The sequence below is a fragment of the Macadamia integrifolia genome, chromosome 11, assembly GCF_013358625.1.
Source record: "Macadamia integrifolia cultivar HAES 741 chromosome 11, SCU_Mint_v3, whole genome shotgun sequence".
Taxonomy (NCBI): Eukaryota; Viridiplantae; Streptophyta; class Magnoliopsida; order Proteales; family Proteaceae; genus Macadamia; species Macadamia integrifolia.
In genome coordinates, this window is record NC_056567.1 from 5,751,321 (window position 1) to 5,768,671 (window position 17,351).

The 17,351-nt window shown below is 38.2% G+C and overlaps 1 pseudogene; it reads right to left on the reverse strand.

Annotated features, from left to right (window-relative positions):
• LOC122093961 overlaps positions 1-3,780 on the reverse strand; it is an 11,400-nt pseudogene extending 7,620 nt beyond the window's left edge.
• Between the last annotated feature and the right edge of the window lie 13,571 nt (positions 3,781-17,351).

A 17,351-nucleotide genomic window follows, 5' to 3' on the forward strand; every position in this document is an offset into this window, starting at 1 on the left:
TTTTTTTTTTTTTGCAACACATTTTTGAAAAAATAAGGTTGATACTTAGTGTTTGAAACTCAATTTATAAATGTTTGACACCATTGGCAGATCAATTCAAGGGGCCACTGGATTAAAGTGGCATCTAGCTGTAGTTATAGGGATGTAGTAAAATGCTCCAGTGTCCCTAGTGAGGTACATAAGGCCATGACTACCCCTTGTGAAGGAAGGAGAACAGAGGAAGTTGGAAAAGTTAAAGGCCATGTGCAGCCCAATGCATTGACCTCATGCTAAAGGACATGGGGAAGAGATCCATGGTAGTGCGTGTGATCCAAAGGACAAAACAAGTGACCATATTTGTCTACAACTAAAGATATGCTTTACAGATGTTGACGGCGAAGTGCGGTGGAAATTCGGTCAGGCCTAACATTACTCGATTTGCTAATTACATTGACATTGAAGAGCTTCGAGGCAAAGATGGTTGGTCTGAGGTCCATGTTGTCTTCAAAGGATTGGTTTAGTTGGAGGCGGTAGGCCATAGGTTTCCCTACAGGGTAGGGCAGCACAGGTGACCATATCCAGTGACCAATTTTGGTAGGACCTAAAAAGAAGGTCTTTCTTATACTAGATCTAGTGGTAAAGGTACAGAGGAAGGTCAACTCAGAGAAGAGCTTACCTTGCCCCACCTGTATGCAGACATGGAGAAGATGAAGGATTGTGTGTGAGTAGTGCTACCATGTGGTGGGAGGACGTACCCGAAGATTGTTGAGTAACAATAGGAGAGGCACTTGAAGATCCACTGCATAAGGCAGGAGAGTTTTTATTTTTATTTTAAGGAACTTAATTACATTCCATCGCAAGCATTGATAAGTTCTTTATATCATTCATAGCATATTTTCCCAATCCCAAGTACCGATACAAGCTTCAACTTAGGATGGATGAATACCTGATAACTGCAGTGAAGGATGTGGTGGCTAAGTTGGAGATCCAAATTGCAATAATGAGGTGAGAGTTATAATTTGTTAAGTATTTATAAGGAAAGTAATCACTCGATTTTGGGTTAATGCGAACATCATCTATGTTTGAATTTTAAAATGAGTATTAATAAAGAACTTCAGGGATGCTTTTGGGACTTTTGGTCGTTCAGCTGCAAAGTCTGGTCAAGAAACTAGAGCTCCTAATGGCCCACTGCATTATTTGTCCTTTTGTATCAATTTATTCATATACACATGTACCAATGCAGGTGAATGATGGGTGATCTCCTAGACATGTTTCGTCTCCAAATGCAAGCTCAACTAGAGAACATTGTCACTTATCCACTCCAAGAGGCAGAACCAATTGGGTCATGCAAGGTTGGAGCAATTGGTATGTGTGTATTATAACATGAGAATGAAGATGCAGCACATACCGCATGGGCAAAAATGCAGATAAAGATCCAATCAAGCTTGCGAACATTTTCCACGTGGATTCATCTAATGAGAAGGATCCCCTATACAAATGCGTGAGGGATTGAGGTGACGCTGTCATGGATCGACCTGGGGGTAGGCCTGACCCTGAGATAATTAGTAAGATGGGTAGTGATGTCAACAAGTTTATGGATTTTTGAGAGGGCCATATTCATTCACAAACACCTCGACCTTTTGAGTCTCAACCTGGTAACGATGATGATGATGAGGACATCAACTAGTCTCATTCTGTTGGCCACATTTGCACACCCATCTAACGGTGGAGGTACTGATGGTAGTGCTGGTGATAGTTTTGCATCAATGTGCGAGGGGCACCACCAGGCAAAGCCAAAGCCCATTTGCTTCACAGGAGAAAATCAATTTGATCATACCACATAGGATGCTAACCACAGTGCACATGTAGGCTACTCGAGGAGCCCGCACACTACCAATTCATACCACAACTTGAAGAGGCGGATGATGGTTTAGAGTCTATGAACATCAATGTTACAAGTTTGATTGGCACTCTCAAAGGCCTAAGTCTAGAGAAGAGTAGTGTGTATGCACAGTGGTGTGCACCAGTATATGCCACAAAGAGCACCAATTCCAACTACGCTTGGTATGGTGGCTATGGATAATATAACTCTTCATCGTCATTACCTTATGACTATAGAGTCATCATTTGTTGAGGACTTCCAGCATTTCTTCTACCATATATGACATGCCTAGCATTTCTGATATAATCGGAGGATAAATTGCTTCGGTAGTAGTAACAACTTTCTAGTGGTTTTGATCCTCATGGAACTTGATGTGGTACTAGGACTCTAGGATGGTCATAGGGGTGACTTGCTTGTACTCTTGACTCTCATACCTTTGACTCTTTATAATAAACCATATATGATGTTTGATTTATGATATGATTTATAATTTTATGTCTATTCATTCTTAATGCATATTTAAGTTATTTTAATTGAATTAAGTGTGTTCTACTACTAAAATTTGTGTGAAATATGTCATTTTAGAGATGTATACAGCAACGTACAATGTATACTACCAAAGTAGACTTCAAAGTCAAAATACCATTTGTGATTTATTAAAATCTAAGGGTTCCACTATGTTTAGAGGGCCTAAAGCTGTTTGGGTCTCAAAACCCTTCAATGAAACTTGCATCCAACGTCCAGGTTTCGACCGAAATCTTGAACATTGGTGTGATTTCAATTCTCATCATGAAAGAAGCATGATTGTGGAATATATAACAATTGTTAAGTGTCAATATGCAATACAAGTGCAACATGAATGTGTTGACGTGCAAAATCAAGCCAAAGTAAATATCATAGAACACAAACTCTAAGCCCCAACCCAACCTAACATGACCCTCTAAGATGGTATGATCCAAACACTTTTTTTAGTCATGATTATTCTAAGCCTTTCACGCAACGTTACACATAAAATAAGGGAGCAGTGTTCTAGAGGCACACGGAAGGACTTCCTGTCCTTTTCTATTTTATTTTTTGGCAGTATTTAATGGGTTGAAAAGTTGGTGGACAACATGCCATTATCTGGGCATGTCTTAATTTTCGTCCCTATCCAATTTATCCACATTTCAAATGCATTAACAATTGTTAGAAAAAGCAAAAAGTTTGTATCATGAACAGGAACCGAAGAAAAAACTAAAAGAAAATATAATACATGGTGGGCCAAAAAAAATAAGAAATTTATTACTGGTTAAAATTTTTAAACAATTTATCCTGTTTAACTTTGACCAGAATTTGACCAAAACTCAAGTTCTTTAAAAATATGGCTTATCATATATTTTTTGTTGCTCACCACACTGTTGGGCACTTGGGCTGCCTACTGCTGGGCAAAGGATCAATCCTGATGCAGCATTGAAGACATTTCAAAGGATGAAGAAGAGGGCTGTCGGGTAGGAGCTCTACAGGCAGCCACAATTTTTATATGGGGGTTATTTTGTTATGTAGGTGTGGTTTATTAATTGGTTTGGTTTGGGTTAGCCAGCTGGTCCAATTTAATTCATAATTTATCCTACTTAGGAGTCAAGTTACTAGTGTTAGTTCCTTTTTGGGTTTATATTTCAATTTTAGAGAGTATGAACTAGCTTGTTTGATGGAGTTTCCTTTCTCCAATCCTAGGATGTAATTCCTTCCCCCCCCCCCCCTCCCCAATATCTATTATAAATAGAGGCTCCTTCTCTAGAGCCACAAATTTTACAAACAAAAAAACATTGCTGCTGCTGCTGCTGCTGCTGCTTCTGCTGCTTCTGCTTCTCTGCAAGAGATTTCTGTGTGTCTGATGACTGATCACAGAGACGGCTTGGTGTGCGATCCAATGACTCCATACAGTGTGAAGCCCAGGAGGATCTTCTCCTTCAAGTGTTCTTCTTCTCCTCCAAGCTCCATCAAGTATTCTACTGCTGATTATTGAACCACGTATTAACAAACCCAGTTATGCCCAGGAAATCTTTTTGGTTTCCTATTTGATCCCCTACTGCCTGAAACACTTTCAGCCATCACCAGTGGCTGGAAATTGGATCGAACCTCCCTCCCACCTAGCACTACCTTCGATCCGAACCTGGTCCAATTCTGACCAGCCAATTGAGAGATGATAGAAATATCCCAAATTTTGTCTTCCAGTGACCTATTCTGCCGGATTTGAAATCGATGGACCTGCTTTGATTTCTGTTGGTTTCTTTGGGTGTTGGATCATATTATCAGCTGGGTTTAAGCTTCTTACGGTCCCTATTAAGGCTCTATCATCTGTTAGTTCTGTTCACCGATTCTAAAGAGTTCAGTAATCAGTTGGCAGTTATAGACTTGGTTTTCCTTTTTAATCATGAGTTGCTTTGTGTGCTATTCTACTTTGGATATTGGTTGTTCTTTGGTAAGTATCCTGCAGTTTGAGATTAGGTTGGTGTTGCCAATCCTAGCTCTACATAAAATCCTCAACATCAGACTTGATTATCTGCCCAGTCCGTTAGGCTGCCTAAATCTACCCTAAATGCCAACCCAAAAACATCATGGGCCATAAGGTCAGGGTTCACGTTCAAAATAACCAAACTAAACCCAGTAGGGTAGATCAACAAATCTTCGTTCCTAACAGTAGAAACTAAATATTTTGGGTGGAGCTTGTTTGATTGCAAAGCAAAAATCTGAATGGAGAACAGTGAGACGGTGTCAGTAGGAACTCATTCTAACCCTAATAGACTTTTACAGAATTAAGAACACAAGGTAGCTTAAGCTAAAGCTAACTGGGAATGGAACTGAATCCACTGTCTCAACGTCGTCTGCTGTGACTCATTGGCCTTCTCTCAACCAGGATGTTACAAAACTAACTCAGATTAAGGTTCTTTGAAAGTGCCACAAGAAACAATATAGGAACAGAAAAAAGAGGTGCCCAAAAAAATAAATAAATAAAAATTGTACAGCAGACAAAAAGAATCAACTTTCACAGCAAGTGATGTTCAAGATGAAAAAACAAGGACCGTGTTGGAGAAATTCAACTGGCATGGGAAATAAAGATGGAAATTTCAAACTGAAGTAATTTTTTATATTGTTAAGCTTGCGGCGTTGGAAGTCCAACCACTAAAACAATAACAATAAATGGGTGTTTTCTGTCATTCACAATCCCAAAACTCATTATTTATCTTTCACGTTCAAATCAAAATTAAAAACCCCTCAAAATGGGTCAAGTGGCATTTTGACCATCTTTCAGACCAAATCCCTTGATCATTATCTAGTAGCAAAATGTCGCAGACAAGTTGCCAACATCACTCTCCACTTGACTTATAAATTCAGCCCAAAATTAGAACACCACATAGGCTAGAGCACAATTTATGCATCAATTTCGGTCGATATTTAGATAATTTATGACAAAAGGGGGAAAAAATCAATACTTTGGGAACATAAAAAATTGGGTTTGGATTTAAAATTTCATGTCATGGATATCTCTGTAAGGATGTTCACCTAGAGGTCCTTCCACCTGTCACCCAACAAACTGGAATCAAACTTATTTTCTCTACTCAGCCTATCCACCATTTTATTTTCTGGCCATTCCAACAGCTAGAAACAATTTTACAATGGACCAAGTAATCTATCCCTTGGAAGTTGGATCATTGACAAAGCATTACGTGGAAAACATAAACTGCAAACAAAGACCCTAAATTAAAATCCAACAGCTAATGCTCTTATAATCGTGTCCAATCCAAGCCAATCCCGTCAATAATTCAGGTTTCCAAAATAAGTTCAAGGGTGTTTCTGAATTTACGCCAGAAAAGGACATTAATTACCCTCACCGCCTTCCACGGCAAGCGTTTATTTTTATTAATATTTTAATGCTTTCCAAATCCCAAGTCCCAAAATCCAAAATACCCAATCCCAAATCCCAAATCCCAAATCCCAAATCCCAAATCCCACCAAACTACAGAATCTAAATTTACCGAAAAGACCCTGAAACGCAGACGCACGCCTAAGCCCATCCACATTTAAGAACTATAGGTATACCCAACCTGCCAACCACTCAATCTATGGGTCCCACTTGATGGAGATGATGCCATTCCCAACTCCCAAAGAGGGGTCAGGCGAGTGTGTCAACATTATTCGTTGCTATCATTTTCATTCCCCAACACTCCAAGGGCTTTTCCGTCAATCAAAAAATAGAATTGGGTTTGTCCTTTTAGGGGACAAAAAAACGCAAAGCTGGCATTTATAACATTTCGCGGCGAAAACTCGTCGCCGGCGAGAAAACAACCACCACAAAAATTAGAGATCCCAAAGCCTACTTGGATTTTTCGGACAAGAAAACTAGATTTCATACAAAAAAAAAAATTTAAAAGAAAAGGAATCTGAATCTCAAAAATCCAAAATTCCATCCAAGATTTGGAAAGAAATGTGTTATGAATCCAGCAAAAATCGGCTAAAAAGTGAAAAAAAAAAAAAAAAAAAAAAAAACAAAAACAAGATGAAAAGCGAAAGGAAAAGTGGAATCCGACCTTGGAAGAAGATCTGCTGCTATAACCACTCGTACTTGAAATCCTTAGACGAGACGAAGACCCAGACGACGGCATTGTGGTCGAAGTTCGGAGATCCTTCACAGAAACGTCAGACGGAGGAGTAACTTCAAGAGAGATCGAAGAAGAGTCAGAAGACTGAGAAGAGTGCGGTAGGGACAAAGTTTTCTTCAGCTTGTTCCACGTACTCGCCATGGGTAAAAATCAGAAATGAAAACCGAACAAAAAGAAAAGTAAGGTCTAGGGTTTCAGAAGATTTTCAGTGAAGGAATTGGTTTTAAAGTTATTAGGGTTTGAATGGCTCATAACTATATGGATTTGAAGAGACGGATGGGAGAGATCGAAGAATGGATTTGTTACAGTTGTCTCTCTCTCTCTCTCTCTCTCTCTCTCTCTCTCTCTCTCTTGTCTTTAATTTTCTTTTTCTTTCTTCTTTTCTTCAATGTGAGCCTTTAATAGTATCGGAAAAAAGTGCGAGAAAAGTGAACTTTCTATAATCTAAACGGGTGAGCGGTTGCTGGTTGGAGAAGAAGGACACTGTTAACAAATAAAGAAAAAGAGAGGCTTTAATTAGAATAATAAAATTATCCAATTATCTAAACTGTCCAAATCTGATCAGATGGCTACGGAAGCTTGAAAGGTTATTATTGTAATGATTTAATGAAATTGTGAGTGTCCTAAATATTGGGAATTAAAATATGGTTTGGCTTAGTAAATTAGGCTTGGGATTTGATCAGCTATAAGTTAGGTAAGAGTTAGATATAGTTTTTATTTTTTGGGATAATGTAATTTATATTCAAACTCTTTAGGGTTTACTCATAAAAAGGTTTATTTTTTTTAGTAAGAGGATACTGCATGTGAAATGAAAAATTATGTATCTTCCCTAGCTCTAGATGTTGAATGGATGGCAGGGATGGATATTATTTTGTCGAGAAACAGGACAAGAAATAATCATCTTGCCCTCATGTTAGATGCCTCAACATAATACACTGTGAATAGCCCTCATATTGGTGCAAGAGCCATGGGACTAGTCAACGTTCTTTTTCCCATATTTTATTTTGTAGTATAAAAAAAAATGGGCTAGAGATTGTTGCCACAATGCATGGCCATGCAGAATAAAGCTGCATGTATGATCCGATGAACTATAACCTGGAGCATTCATAATCAACGGAATTAATTCACAATATGACATTGGTCAGCCAAATAAAGTTTTTAATCACATTAAAATGATGAATTTTCAAATTTAACAAATAAATTTCATGTATCCTGTGATTAATTTGTCTATCCCTTTGGATTCATTAGTTAATTAAGTATTATCTATAGCTACGTACCTTGTTATTAGTCTATTGTTTATTTTTGGATTTTATGGGAAAAGACTGGACAATTGAGGTGGTGCCCACCCTCTTTGAGTGGTAGTGAGGATCTAATGGCTGGAAAGGCCCTGGCATGCACTCTGGCTAGTCGTCTAATGCTCATTGCCACCTTGCCGAGGATTTTTGTGCCTCCCTTCCCATTTCCTCATAGGTTGAACCCCTAGCTCCTAATCTTCTCTTTTATTTTGTATATAATTTTCATTCACAAAAAGAAAAAGGTTCTTGTAGCGTTGGCGTTAGTACCTTTGTGTCTATCTTTCTCTAAAATGAAATGACATCGCTCTGAAAATTTGAAATGACATTCCATTTTTACCAATTTTTCACTCAAGAAAAATTGGGACTTATGCATAGTATCATTATTGATATTGGATAGCCAATTATCGGTAACCTTTGATCCCAATAGAGTATCGATGAAACGATATGACTTAGGGATAAAATAATTTAAAAGGAAAAAAAAATCAAAATTTCTAGAAAACTATGGGTAAAGTTATGAAATGTGGACCGATATTGATATACCAAAAAATTATCCACCAATAGGCGGTTGACATGTGGTAAGGAGACAGTTGTCAATGACTAGGGCGACCTATAAGGAAAGGGAATTTACTCAAATAATGGAATCCTCCTAAGATTCCACCTTCCCCTCTTGGCAGGCTCATATTTAGACCCAATCTCTCCAAACACGGAAAACGGGGCATTCCACTCATGGAAATAACTCTCTACACCTAAATAAAGAAAATTGGTTGGAAATCGACTCCAAACCAATTTACTCATCGCCCTGGGGAGCAAGTAACCCGCCTTTGAGTAAGACTCTACCGACCCTTTCCTGCACTATAAAGTGAGGGATGGCCCCAAGGTATGATCACTTGATTATTTTGTTCACTATTGCTCTTTCCTCACCCTTTCATTACTGTTGCAAGGAAGACCCTACTTCCAATTTCAGTATTCAAAAGTTTCATTGCAATTTATTGGATTTGAACGCTTTTTAGATCTATTAAGTCTCGCCCAGGCCCAGGCCCAGGTACCGATGAATGATATATAAAATAGCTTTTTCATTTTTTGGTTTGCCTTTTAAGATTGTTGATCAATCAGAGAAACTACCATCAGATCGGTATCAAAGAAATTACTATTTTTGGTAAAATCGTGTTGACTCAATTCACCCCAACTTACTAAAAGAACCCGACAGATTCCTCTCGGAAGCTTCGCATTGGTATGTTAAGGAACTGGACAGTCACTACCAGTCTTCTTGCCACTTTAGGAAGAAAAGAATAAAGGGGCTTAGATAATTTAGTTGAAGACCGAGGTTGGTTTAGGACAAAACTCCTCTTCACTCCAGAATATCAAGGCTAAGAGCTGAGATGGGTGGTTAGGTATGCCACTGGTTTTCCTAGGAATGGCATGATGAATTTTTTCAAGAAAAAAAAAAACATAGAAATAGACATAGATCTAGATATATCATTTTTTTTCCATTTATTTAATAGACAAAAAGCAAAAGAAATCATGATCACCTTTAAGAAGGTCATGACCGTCGTCGCCAAGGACTTGCAACACCTGGGGGATGGCAATTTTGATCGTTCTTCTCATCCTCTACTCCAGTGGAATTGTTTATTTCAACATTATGTGGCAATTGACTTTGTTGATTTGTGTTTTAGAAGATTTACACACATATATATATATATATATATATACCAGATTACATGATCGAGATATGCTAAAATCCAAGGAAATGGTGATCTCGTGGTTCTGTATAGCAATAAGAACGAGATAGGTGCAATACCTTACTCCGATCCAGCAAGGAGACTAACACTGAGATGGGTGCAATTCCTTACTCAGAATTAATTTGTGCTTAAATTAAAATAAACAAGTAAAGAACTAAAACCATAAACTTAAAGTAAAGGATATGAAATTGCACAAAATAAAAGTTGCTTAACAAGATCTATATCTTGGAATCAAGAGGCACGACTGTAGGCTTTGATCCAAGGATAGAACTAGAAGCTGCTAAATGTAGATGTAGAAAGAAAGCTAATAATGCAATCAAAGAAAATTACTTTGAAATATATTTGAAAGTAAAGTTTACAATATTTGGAGATAGGTTTGGGTAGGCTTGGGCTAGAGGATTTGAGAAGAAGAAGGATGTTTGGGTAGGAGTCTTTGAGCTGTGGGTAGCCAACCTTTGGCTCCGGTTCCAACCTCTGTAATCTGGTATCAGAGCCACGGTGGTGGTGGATTCGTTTATTTCTTTGCAGATTTCTTTACTTTTGTGTAATCGTTTTCTTTTAAGTTTTTCAACGCGATATATGCCTTTGGACTCTTGGGAGGAGTGGCAGAATAGTGTAAGACCACGTTTGTGCCCAAGTTATGTTGGAAATACCATCTTAAAACTTAGATCTAGGTGGTTACCCCAAGACTAAGAATTCTCAAATTATGAATCGTTTACCCCGCTCCATGTCGATGAGATCGGCAGGTGAGGCAAGCACAAGTTCTAATATGCTTGATTATGATGAACAAACTTTAAGAATTAACCGACGACTTAGAAGTTGAGATATGCCAAAAATTTCAAGAAATGATCTCTATGATCGACACTGGTTCGGACTCGAAACAGTCAAGACCGTAGAACAAACTATTAATTTTACCCCGCAAACACAAAAAATCCAACTTTTTGATCCAATCACCCTACAAGATTTATACAAAGACCGCAAATATAATTATGTCCATATTGGCTTAGTCCAAATGGCCATCAAACCCCTTCACCGTGAAGGACTTAACACCTCCATGTTGTTAGCCCTTCGGGACCAAAGGTTCCTTGAGTTCAATGATTCCCTTCTGGGAGCCATTGAAACTAGTATTTGTTATGGACCTGTCCATTTTAATGTCTATCCAGATATGTTCATAGCTCTAGAAGACCCAAATATTTTACATTCACTCAAACTTAACCTTAAAACCCATGGTTACAAATTAATGCATGCATGGAACCATTCCAATTTCCATTATCCATCGTATCAAATACAAAGCAATGAAATGTGTTCAACCTCGTGCCAAAAGAACATCTTCAAAAGGCCAAACCCTTTACCTTGAAACTGATTGTATTCAGAGACAAATTGTTTACCCAAAACTTTGCCGTTGGGAAGATATTACTTTCCCTAAGGAATGGCAGCTGTAAACGACTGCAATTCCCCCCCAAGTTTTAAACACAAGTATCCGTTCTATTTCCCAGGATTCAGACGGATTAGTTGCCATTAGGTTCAATAGAAAAGCTCCCCCTCCGGCTTACCAAAGTTCCAGAAGATCATGCTCTGAGGCATCTACTTCTTCTGACTTAAATCAATGGGTTTCTCAAACTAGGACAACTCCACCTTTCCCTAACCTTGTTGGAGTTCAAACCAATCAAAATATTGTCCATGGAACATACGAAACTACCTCCACTGTTCCTGAAACAACCCCCTCTGAAGCCACTGACCAAAGGTCCCCTACCCAATCTGAGGTTGAACCTCCTCCTCGTGATTCTAGAAATCCAGGAGTTCGTATGATCCAAACAACCATAGATTATCAAATAAACAAACCTTTACTTAGAACAGATTTTGAATCATCAAAGAACAAAGAAAAAAGAGAATGGTTTTTAAGAACTTTTAATCTTGAACAACAAGCTCAAATTCGAACAAATTGGTATAATTTTATGACAAATCTTAAAACAAATGTTTTCTTCTTTACATATTTCGATATCTATGCCCAGGATAATAATATTTACTATCCCTGGCATAATCAGGTATGTACTCAAACTACTTCCCATAAAGCCTGGACCCTTTACGAGGGTCAAACCACAAATGCTATCCATCCTCCGGTAGAAAACATCAAACATAACTACAAAAATAATGAGATAATTGCTTCTCCGTTCAAAATTGCTGAACAAGAAGACCCAAACCGAAGACAAATTGAACAATTAAACTTTACAAATTTAAGTCTTCAAACCATAGGCAATCAACTTTCAAGAGTTGAAAACCTTGTCCAACCAAAACCAATAGCCTCTTCATCTATGACATCGGCTCCGGTTCCAACCTCTGTTTCTTTATTCAAACCATATAATATTTCTCAAAAACAACAACTCGCCCTTAACAAATCTTTTGTTTTAGATCAAATTAACCAACGTCTAACTATCCTTAATGCTGCTGAAGCACATTTAAGTGATCCTCAAACACCAGTCCAAAACCAACCCTCAAATGAACCTTCAGTTGAGTCAAACAATAGAGGTGTTCGCACCATCATAGGATGTTCTTCAGATACTTCCTCAAGCTCTGAGGAAGAAGACTTCCCCAAAATTAACCAAATTGGTCAAAGTTCAAACCAACATCCGGTCTTCCTTGACTTACAAATTGAAGCTAGAGGAACTGCTCCTCAGGCTTCCTACCAAAGTGGTATCATTTATGAATGGAACATAGATGGTCTGTCTGAACATAATCTCATGAACAAACTCCAAGAAATGACCATGGTTAGCAACGCACATCGTATTAAGAATACTCCTGATAGTGCTGTTGCCACCTTGCTTGTTTCTGGCTTTACAGGCCAGTTCAAAGGTTGGTGGGATTATGTCCTGACTGATGTCCAAAAAACAGAAATTTTAATGGCTGTTCAAATCACACCTGAAGGTGTTCCCCTCCTTGACGGTGAAGGTATTCCTATTGAGGATGCTGTTAATACCCTTATTTTTAGCATTGCAAATTACTTTTTAGGAAGCCTTCTCGTCTCAAAGACAGAACTGCTGAACAATTATCAAACCTTAGATGTAAGAAATTACATGATTTCAAATGGTACAAAGACACATTCTTAACCAAAGTCTTAACCAGACCCGACGCAAACCTTCCATGTTGGAAAGAAAAATTCCTTACGGGATTACCAATTTTGTTTTCCGAAAAAATTAAACGCCTTAGGAAAGAAAATGATGGGATTATTCCCTATGATCAAATGTCCTATGGCCAAATCATCAGTCTAATTCATGAAGAAGGCCTTGCCCTCTGTACTGATATTAGACTAAAGACACAAATCCATAAAGAAAATAAGTTCTACAAACGTGAGTTAGGAGGATTCTGTGAACAATTTGGATTTCCACCTCTCAGACCTCCATCAAAAAACAAGCACAAGTCTTCCTGCAAATTTTATAAAGATTTCCACAAATCTAAAAAATATGTGTCTCATAGACCGTTTACAACTCCTGAGTTTTATCATAAAACTCCTTCAAAACCAAAATATAATAAATACATGAAGCCCTTCAAGGCACCTAAAAATTTTAAAGATCAAAAACTCGACAAAACTTCTCAAGGATGCTTCTGATGTGGCAAACCTGGCCATATTGTCAAATTTTGTAGAGTTTCAAACAAAATCAATTCTTTACAAATTTCCGAGCCAGATAAAACACAAATCCTTGCCCTATTCCAAGGAACTTCTTCATCTTCCTCTGAGGATGAAAATTATAAGCTTAACCAAATTCAAGCCTCTGAACATAATTCTTCCAGTTCTTCCAATAATGAAAATTTTCAAGCATGTAATTGTGATTCTTGTATTATTGGTCTTAGCTGCGAAGATTGTGTTCCCAAATCTATTCGGATGCTTCGTGCATCACCAAATTCAAATATTTTTTATTATATTGATAGCTTAGCAGACCCGGAACACAAGAAGGCTTGCCTTGAGCATCTTAGGAACAATGTTTCTACCCAAAATTCTCCTCAGCCTTACAATCTCCACCAAATCATGTAAAAGTTTGATAAAATATCAAAACCAATTATCCCTGACCATTCTGGCCGAATCAAATCCCTTGAAACCACTACTGCATCCTTGCAGTATGAAATAAAACAAATCAAACAACAATTAACCATTTTAAACCGACAACAAAATCAACAAGCTTCAACCTCAAATAATGAACCATTAATAAACCCATTTGCAAATCAGGAGACAAATATACCAAACCCTACAATCCCTGGTTTTGTGGCTACCATAACTTGTCAAAATTAGTATGTTCGCATAACCTTAGTTGTTAATGCTTCATTTAAATTTTTGGCAATTGCCTTAGTTGATTCTGGTGCTAATGCCAACTGTATCAACGAAGGATCTATTTCAACCCAGTTCTATGAACGAACAACCCAACGCCTTAATACGGCTAATGGATCTGGGTTGAATGTCCAATACAAACTTTCAAACACCCATGTTTGCAACCAAGGCCTCTGCCTTCCCCAAACTTTCATCCTTGCAAAGGACCTTGACCAAACCACAATCCTTGGTCAACCATTTTTAGAGAAAATCAAACCTTTTAAAATAACCCAAGATGGAATTTCTACAAAGTTTCAAGGACAAAAAATTGTCTTCCCATTTCTACAAGCCCAAAATTCTAACGACCAAAGTATTAGAAAAATTAAACAATTAAATTTTCTCAAAACAGAGCTTCTCCATGAAAGAATCTCTGGCCATCTTAAAAATTCCAAGACTATTCAACAAATTAATCAAATTAAATCAAAATTTGAATCCAATCTTTGTTCTGATGTTCCTGATGCCTTTTGGCACCGAAAGCAGCATATGGTTTCCCTACCATATGCTACTGGATTCTCAGATCTTCAAATCCCCACTAAAGCACGACCAGCCCAAATGAATCAAACTCTCCTTGAAACTTGCAAAGAAGAGATTAATGATCTCTTAACCAAAAAACTTATCCGACCTAGTACCTCTCCTTGGAGTTGTACAGCCTTCTATGTCAATAAGGCTGCTGAAATAGAAAGAGGAACTCCCCGGTTAGTAGTTAATTACAAACCCTTAAATGATGCCCTCCAATGGGTCAGATATCCTATCCCAAACCAAAAGGATCTTTTACAAAGAATTTATCAAGCAAAAATCTTCTCCAAATTTGACATGAAGTCTGGTTTCTGGCAGATCCAAATCCAAGAAAAGGATCGTTATAAAACAGCCTTCACAACCCCCTTTGGCCTATATGAATGGAATGTCATGCCTTTCGGCCTCAAAAATGCCCCTAGTGAATTTCAGAAAATCATGAATGACATATTCAATCCTTATGGACAATTTACTATTGTCTATATTGATGATGTCCTGGTTTTCTCAAACTCTATTGAACAACACTTCAAACACTTAAGAACATTTTACCAAATTATAAAATCAAATGGTCTTGTTTTATCAAAAAGAAAAATGGAATTCTTTCTTACCAAAGTCAGATTTCTTGGCCATCTAATTGAAAAGGATACTCTTACCCCAATCGATCGTGCCATTACCTTTGGTGAAAAGTTTCCTGACCAAATCCTTGATAAAACCCAATTACAAAGATTTTTAGGAAGTTTAAATTACGTTCGTGATTTTCTTCCCCAAATCAGTAAGATTGCCGAACCTCTATATCTTCGGCTTAAAAAGAAACCAACTCCCTGGTCTCAAACCCAAACAACGGTTGTTCAAACAATCAAAAAACTTGTTAAGGAAATCCCCTGTTTATTTATCCCTAACCCTGAGGCTTTTAAAATAGTCGAGACCGACGCCTCAGATATCGGATATGGAGGAATTCTCAAACAAAGACTTCCTGATAGTAACAAAGAACAATTAGTCCAATTTACATCTGGTATATGGAATTCTGCTCAAAAGAATTACAGTACTATCAAAAAGGAAATTTTATCGATTGTTCTCTGCATACAAAAATTTCAAAATACCTTATTAAATAAACCATTTTTAGTTCGTGTTGATTGTAGCGCAGCTAAATATGTTTTACAAAATGATATTTCAAACCTTGCATCAAAACAAATTTTTGCCCGATGGCAAGCTTTATTATCAATTTTTGAATTTCATATAGAATATATTAAAGGAGAATCCAATTCTGTCCCTGACTTTCTTACCCGTGAATTCCTACAGGGTCAGACTCTTCAAATCAACCTTATCAGGATGGCTCCCCCTAAGGAGTCTACCTCCTCAAATTCTGTTGTCAAAACAAAATCCAGTTATGGTGCTTCTGCAACCTCTGCTGCACCAACTAACCAAATAGTTACCTGTAGTCAAACCCAGATGGCTACGACCAAAACTTCCTATTCCCATGTTGTAGTAGCTGTCTTTGCAGCAGGACCCATTCAAACCATAAATAAGGCTAAGCTCTAGCCTCCAAACTACATAAGCCAAACCCCTTCAAACAGCTCAAGGCTCCAAACTCAAAAGCCAATATCATGAGAAGCCATGCAAAGAAGACCTCTTCACTATTGAAGAGCCACTGTTCAAATATATTGACTCGCCAATTATGATGGCGCAACAAATATTTTACAAAGGCTGGAATCACCATTCCAGCTCCTCTGCAAAACATCAAGAATTTTACGAGTATATTCTTGTAGAAACTGATCGGTCAGATTTAAACTCAATTATGACCGGAATGACCAAACCTTGGTTACACATACAACTGTAACCATCTGCAAAATTCTCACTCTCCAAGATTGGGGGACTCATCCCCTTAATCCAAGAAGCTTTTCAAATACCTTTTCCCCACCAAATTATACATATATGGATTACCAGGATGCCTGGTTCAAAGCCTTCTCTTTCCAAAATAGAATTAACCGTCACTCTTGGTTTTTCTGTTTTGAGTACAGATTCAACAACCAAACTCCCAACTGGTTTCTCAAATGGTGGGATCAATATGGTCCTATGGTAGAAATCCTACCATCTCAAATCCAAGACTCCTTCCAAATATTTTGCCAAAATACAACCCCTCAACCTCACCAACCTGATCTTCTCAGATTTTTTCTCCACTGCCGTTTAGCATGGATATTATTCTGGGAATATCAAATTTATGATTACCAGGTAAATGACTGGATTGCTCCAGTCCTATGCTGGTCTTTCAATGTCAAATGGTGGGACAACTGCGACATCTCCAAATGTGAAAGGACGGCGTTAATCAAAAGCCTCACAGGTCTCCAACCTGTTCCAACAATCCAAAGTACTTCAAAATCAAGCATCAAAAGTGAGAAGGAAGCCCTTCATGCCCGTCTAGCCGAACTCGGTTCCGACTCAGACAATGAAGACAATGAAGGCTCCAGTGATGGTGCCTACAGTCTCGAATCCATGCAAAGATCTGTTCCTGCCCACGAACTTTGCTATGGGCAAGATCCATATGAGGATGATCCTGACTTTGTCCCAGCCAGCTCCAAGGCATCCTCCTCTAGCAAATTCAAAGGAGTTACCTCCCGTCGATCTCGCCGGGATGCCAAATCAAAGTCTTCCTCAACCAAACCTTAAAGGTGGTCCATAACGTCTGCTAGGACGGTTATAAACTAGCCGACGGGTATAGTCGTAAAATTTACCTAGTCAAATAACCTCGGACAACCTATTAAGGAAAGGAGGTACTGTTACTATCCCAGGTTAAAGGATAGTCCGGCCAATATCCGGCTCAAATAAATAGGATACAATCCCTTGATCAAACCAATACGGAGAACAGTGTCTTTGACACGTGGAATGCCGTGGTAAGATCATCAAAGATTTCAAATCATTGGTTGACAGCAACTCCAACTTTCGGCGCCA